Here is a 7,642-nt window from a genome sequence, read left to right as displayed (position 1 = left end):
GGCAATAGCCTACATATCCCCACAGTTGGAACTACCTGTGAAACATACATAGCTTGCATAATTTTAAAGCAACTGTAAATGTAAATCAGTATGCACACTGTTGCTGGCTTTAGCAGTTTCTTGTATTAGCAAAAAGAAGAAAATAGATATACTGTATATAAATGATATATACATCCACCTGGGAGCTGTCATGCCGCGGTGGGGGTGTCCTGAATTCCCAATGACCCGTACTGGAGGGGTCACCAGGGAGGGATGAAACAAAGTGGCTCCCAGGTACACCAAGGCCTATTAGAGGGGATGGAGCACCCAACCTGGTTCATTCCATCGTGGACCAGGGAGGCTTGATCAAGGCCCGGTCAAGTCAGTTAGTTGGTCAAATATGGCTATAATCAAGTAGACACTGCCCAGTCGGTATTGCATAGGTCCTGCTAAGGCCATCAGCACTGGGTGATGACTGCGTAGCTGTTGGGTGCATTTGAGCCCTAACCTATAGCTTCTCTTCGTTGAATGCCACGGTGAGTTAGGGACGGGGCGAGGAAATGAATTCTGATTTACTTGTTTTCCTCAGATTTCAAAAGAACTGACTCTCCCTGTGGCTGTTGGGTGTATTTGAGCCCCAACCTATAGCTTCCCCCTCATTGGGCTCCATGGGGGTGGGGGTGAGGAAATGAATTTTAATTTGTATGTTTTCTACAAATATAAAATAAAGTGACTCTTGCAGTCTCTTGGCTCTGGAACCTTTCCATCTTCCAAAGCATAAGAATGGGAATTAGAATACTTTCCAGGCTCCCAGACCAGGCGAAGAAAAAAGTCTTTATCCCATCAAGGAAATCTTACCTGGTAAATATAAAAGTATCTCATATAGTAAATCCCTTGCATTGAAGGCCATTGATGATGTGTTGATCATGGGTCATGATATTTTTTAAGGACATTGCAGGATAGTTGAGGTGTGTAATCCTTGGATCACCCCATTGTGAGATGGTAGCCTGATGGTCGAAGTTTTGTCTACATGCAATATGCAACCTTCCTGGGGCTCAAGTCTCATGTTCTCAAAAAACACTCAATCAGGGCAAGTGTAACAGCACGACCCCACAATCTGATATTCAGCATACTTCCCAGGCTGGGTTGCATCAGGTCCACAGCAGTGTCCTCGCACTCTCACAAGCATGCACTTCTCTTGATTCATTATAGAGACCTGACTGGCTGACATAAACACCTTTCGGCTTTTTCTTTGGATCATAGGCTCCCCTCGTTCCCTGCACATTTACACAGCGGTAGTATACTTAAGCCACAGAATCTGGAACCGACATCAGCATTCCCCAATCCTCAGCAGACCACAACAAAGCCGCAGCAAAGCAAGGACTACCCAGTCCTTAACTGACTGGGAAGCCTAATGGCTCCCCCTTTGACCTCTACATTAACTACAGCACCCATCTATAACAGTGGGCACTCACACCCACAACCAACACTCCCCAAAGACACCAGTTCAAGTACTAGATGCCATCTATCTATTACACAAGGGAATTGTCTTTTCCCCGAAATCTGATTGAGGTATTCTGAGGAGAAACTTTTAGAGGAACTAAGGAATTTTAAGGCAGTGACAGTAAAGTGCTTTAAGAAGAAAGTTGATGATGTGGAACAACCAACACCAGCTCTTCTTTTGAAACGTACTAGCCAAAGGTAAAGCCATATGTGCCCAACCATATATCAGTGTTATGGGTATGGAGCCAATTCTTCCTGTCTTATGGAAACTGGACTACCAAGAGACTGTGTAAAGTGTGGTACAACAGGTCATCAAGGAGATGATATCTGTCTGCTGAGATGATATCTGTCTGCTGTTATAATTGCAAAGCTCATGAAACTTCATCAAAGCAGTATAAAAATACAAATTTGGAAAAATATTGCTAATAAAGAACAAGGAGATTTTTTTCCAGAGCTAAAGCAACATGTAATGTGCTGATTACAAAGCCAGGTAAGTCCTATGCCTTAATTCTAGCCCTTCCTCTTTCCTGTCATCCCTTTACCTCCAATACTTCTTGCATTACTCACTCTACCACTACAGTTCGATCTCAGTCCTCAAAGGAAGCTACAATTACTGAAACTGCCTCTGGTGTGTTCCACCAGAAGTGGAGACTCCTCCTCCCAAAGTAATGTCTTTGGAGCCATCATGCAAGGCTCCAGAGGCCTCAACGGTGACAGCTTCAGCTGCCACCACATCCACAGGGGCCTATGCCTGACAGAATGCCCCTGAACCAAAGGCTCATGTCCACCCCTTGCACAGACAAAGGAATCCTGAGCTTTTCCAAAAAAAAAAGTCAACCTGAAGAAATAGTTACCCTAATCCAATGGAATTGTCAGGGAATTCATGCAAAAAAGTAGGAATTGCTACATCTCATAAGTTCATGTAATCCAGTTTGGGTATGCCTACAAGAGATTATCTGATTACCCTGAGAGGATTCCAAGTTGAAGCCTATTATGGGACCTTTGACAATAAACCACATGGAGCAGTGATGGTACATCAGAATATTCCTTGCCAGGGCATCCACCTGATGACGACACTGTAGGTGAAGGCTGAGAGGATAGGCTTGACACGACCTTAAACTTTTGCATCCATCTACCTTCCTCCACATACACTCAACATAGATGATTTGGAGGATCTACTTGGGCAGTTGCCTTATCCATTTCTACTCTTGGAGATTTCAATGGCTAGCATCACCTTAGGGGAAACACTTTGTACAACCCTCGTGAAAGGGCCTCTGAGTCCTTGTTCCCAGAAGTTTTTCTGAACAGTGACACCCATACACTTCAAATTCAAACTGGGATATTCTCAAATAATGACCTGTCAATTGGTTCACCTGGTTCACAGTTCGATTTCACTTGGCAGGTCATGGAAGCAACCACTTTCCAATAGTTTTGGAGCAGATGAATGGTATCTCAGTCATTGGAGTGTAGAGATGGCAACTTGAATATGCAGACTGGAATCTTTTTAGATCAACTGCGGTAATGTAAGGATTTGCAAATGATTTCCAGTGTGTTCAGGATGTTTATCACTTCACAACATGAATTCACCTTGCAGAAGGAACATCCAGTCCCAAAAGTAACAGGTAGTATTGTCATCCTCTTGTACCATAGTGGTCAGGTGAATGCTAAGGCAGCTGAAACGACACCCCAGTAATGTGACCTTGATCCATTACAAAAGAACCTGAGCCAAGGCCAGGTGAGTGCTAAAGGAGGCTAGATGGACTTCATGAGGATAGTATGTCTCCTCGATTGGGTGTAGGTGTGAGACGAGGAGTGCAAGGTCACTGGAAATAGCACATCCATGTCACCACCTACTCTGCAGATAGATGGCATAATCCTCACAGACAAAAATGATGTTGCAAATGAACCAGCATCTTACATTGCTTGATTCTCCACCCTTCTGGCTGAACAGGAACAACACCCAATGCCATTATTCAGTAGGCATGCAGCAGAACTTCTATACACCTTGCCATTTCTGTGCAGGGTGATGGACTGCTCTGCCATAAGATATTCCATACCAAAGGATATCTCACTTATTGGGTAGCTCCCAAAAAATCCTGCTGTACCTATTCATTGGGATTGCTGGGTAGGGCACAGTGTCATCCACCTGGAAAGAAGCAATAATCATTCCTACCTCCAAACCTGCAAGGATGCTGGGAATTACAAGCCAGTTTCTATCTCCAGCTGCATCTGTCAAGTTGATGGGGAAAATGGTAAACTTTGGGTTGATTTGGCTACTAGAAAAGGAAAATCTCATATCAATATGGTTTTAGAAAATTGAGATCGACCACAGATGCCTTGGGAGGATGGAGACTGCTATACAAAATTCCTTTGTACAGTGACATCACATGTTAGCATTCTTCTTTGGCCTAATTGAAAGCATGGCACACTCGTGAAGCTGTATGACAGTGGCGTAAGAGGAGCATTACCTACCTTCATACAAAGCTTCCTTGCTGATAGGAAGTGTAGAGTGCAGGTGGGAAACAGCTTCTCTAACATGGGAGATCAGTTGGAAGGGGTACCAGAAATGAGTGCCATAAGTGTGGCCGTGTTTGCCATTGCTATAAATGACATCATGAAGGCCGTTCTAAGTCTGTATGTGGATGACTTCACACTGCACTTCGCACTGGATATCATACTATTGCTTCAAATTTTCTCTAAATAAGACAGTGGCTATGCATCTCCACAAAAGAGGAAAGTTTACTTCTTCCATCTATTTAAGAGCAAACCTAATTGTATTTTCTCCAAGAGGTGAAGCAATTGGGTATAATTTTTGACTTAAAACTTACATAGAAGACTCAGTGAGTGATGCTTCTGTGGCTTTACCGAGTGCTTATTCATAGCAAAGTTTACTATGGATGTGAGGCTTATTCATCTGGAATTCCCACTGTTCTCTGGAAGTTGGACTCAGTTTATAATGCTCTCAGAATCTATACAGACTTTCAGGTCTTCACCTGTGGAGTCCACACATGCTGAGAGTGGAGAACCACTTCTGTAGCAGCAGGACCCTGCAACCTGAAGCTCAGCATATTTGCCAGGCTGAGTTTTATCAGGTCCACAGCCTTGTTCTCACTCATTGGACAGCGATCTTCCTGGCTCCACCGTTGAACTCCACTTCACCTACAGCACCCAGCCAACACCCACTACAGACACTCCCCAAAGAATTACAGACACCAGTCCAAGTGGTAGATGCACACCCATCTATCACACTTCCATTACACTGGAACTACATGAACTTCAATTACTTCACAAACTACAAAGTTTTCAAGGATCTACACCCAGATTGGTTTTCAATCCTCTTGAGGAGAATGGGTAATCTTGTGAAAGATCTCAATTTAAATCTCTCCAAGCTTCTAGCTGTTGGAACTCCCCAGTCCCTCCCATGGACCAATCTGTTTGAGCTGGATTTAGTTGGAATAGGGAAGGGGAAGAGATCCTAAGAAGAAATCAAGAAGGGATTTCTTCAATACACTTCTAGGTACTAAGGATCAGATGCAATATATCCAGACAGTTCGAAATCTGAAAATGGTGTGTCCTTTGCAGCAGTGAGCAGGAGAAAGCCTCAATCTTCACCCTCCCACACATCAACATGAAACCGAACATGAAACCGAGATGACTTTGGCAGTTGGATGACCAGCATCCATCCCAACCGACAAGTAGAAGTTGTGTTAACTAGGCTGAGAGTCGGACACACAAGACTCATGGGCCGATGATGGTTAAAAGTGACGTACGTGAGGGATGCCAAGAGCCATTAACATGTAGTGGAAAGACGTTTGGCATTCTCAGACCAAAGACGTATGCACTTGTTTCTCCCATATACACCGAAAAATGTATTGGGGGAGGATTGTGACAGAAAGTCTTATTAACTTCCTAATGAAGACTAATATTTTTTCACAAAATTTAATTGTGTATAACATTTATACAATAATATATAGAGAGAGAGCATATTTATTTCAACTTAAGAAACTTTTATTCATAGGTTTTTAACGGCTTAAATATTTTTACATTTTAATCCAACAAGAGATTTACCGCTAATAACCTTAACTGTTGATGCAGCAGATAATTTTGAATAATCAAATAAATCATCCACCCATAATTCTTAACACAAATACTGACTGAATAGCTGATTGCTATTACAATTAGACCTAAGTGCTAAATACATATTACCGATATATTTAGAAAATACTCGTATGTAGTCTATAAGGATACAAGTACATTCTCACAAATCTACTGTATACATGCAGCATGTTTGGGAGTTATGGTATGCCTCGCTATATTAAACCTATTATGCCGCTGAGTTAGGAAACCAGCAAGAAAAATTAATAAGGAAGAAAGCAACCACAAGCTTACGGAAATGGACTTGCAGGAAAATAACACGAGATACAAACTGCAACCTGTTCATTGTATTTCTATATCCCGAAAGGACGAAAAAAAAATTATTGGTGTCAGAAAAGTTTTGACTGTCATGCCCTATAAATCATTCTTAGGAATTCCCAACCAGTTGCTATTTTAGTAAATAAAGTGCTAAAATGTGGCCGAACGGCCCCGGTCTCCCGCGTGACAGGCAGGGATACTAACCACTATACTACCGAGGAATAGGCAATTGTATCACTATCATGACCTTACTATTAATTGTGTGTATGTATCTTCTTCCTAGGCTTTAATCCCTGACCCTGTATCCCTTCCATTTAATTGACCTCCAGCGTTGAGTCGCCCGCCTAATAAAATCTTACCGTTAATGAAAGATAAAAAAAACATAGTTCTTCGTGGAAAAAATGGCACTCTGTCCCCTCATAAACTAGTTGACACTGGCGGAAGCCGTTGCAAATTATTTTCCATCAGACATTGGGAGCGAATAGTAGGGTTTCAAATGAAGGTCGCACAACTATAAAAAATATCATTAAACTTTATTTCATACATGGCATGCAAAAGAGTAAAAAGTTAAGAAAATTGTAAATCCACTTAAAACCATGATATACAGATGAGTATCTGAATCTTTCCTACTGGTAGTGCCGATTTTTCATTTATATAATATACATACGTATTTATACATGCACACACATTTGCATATATAATATAAATATGAATAAATACATACAAGTGCACATTTGTATATATAAACATGTACAGTACATACACATATATTCATTAATTTGTTCATATATATACATATATATGTATGTATACATGTATCTATAAATGTGCGTGAACAAACATACACATATAGCCCCTAACACCCTGATACATGTTTGCCCTTTACGCGTACATTATTGGAACCTGTTGAAACATCTTTTCAAATTGAAGGCAAAAACTTTGATACACTACGGCCGGCCAATCAGTGCGCGATATTTTTCAGATATATTTCACATAGTCTCAAATATATGTATATATTCATATAATCTCATATATATATATATATATATATATATATATATATATATATATATATTGTATATATATTTATTCATTTGTTCATAATAATATATATATATATATATTATATATTATATATATATATATCTATATATATATATATATATATATATATATATATATATATATATAGATATATATATATATATATATATATATATATATATATATCAATATATATATATATATATATATATATATATATATATATATATATATATATATGAGATTAATGAATATATACATATTTTGAGACTGTGAAATATATCTGAAAAATATCGCGCACTGATTGGCCGGCGGAGTGTATCAAAGTTTTGCCTTCAATTTGAAAAGATGTTTCAACAGGTTCCAATAATGTACGCGTAAGGCAAACATGTATCAGGTGTTAGGGGCTATATGTGTATGTTTGTCACGCACATTTATAGATACATGTATACATACATATATTGTATATATATGAACAATTAATGAATATATGGTATGTACTGTACATGTTTATATATACAAATGTGCACTTGTATGTATTTATTCATATTTATATTATATATGCAATGTGTGTGCATGTATAAATACGTATGTATATTATATAAATGAAAAATCGGCACTACCAGTAGGAAGATTCAGATACCATCTGTATATCATGGTTTTAAGTGGATTTACAATTTTCTTAACTTTTTACCCTTTTGCT

This window comes from Penaeus monodon, chromosome 9, assembly GCF_015228065.2.
Source record: "Penaeus monodon isolate SGIC_2016 chromosome 9, NSTDA_Pmon_1, whole genome shotgun sequence".
NCBI lineage: Eukaryota > Metazoa > Arthropoda > Malacostraca > Decapoda > Penaeidae > Penaeus > Penaeus monodon.
Note: the sequence above shows the minus strand (reverse complement) of the source record.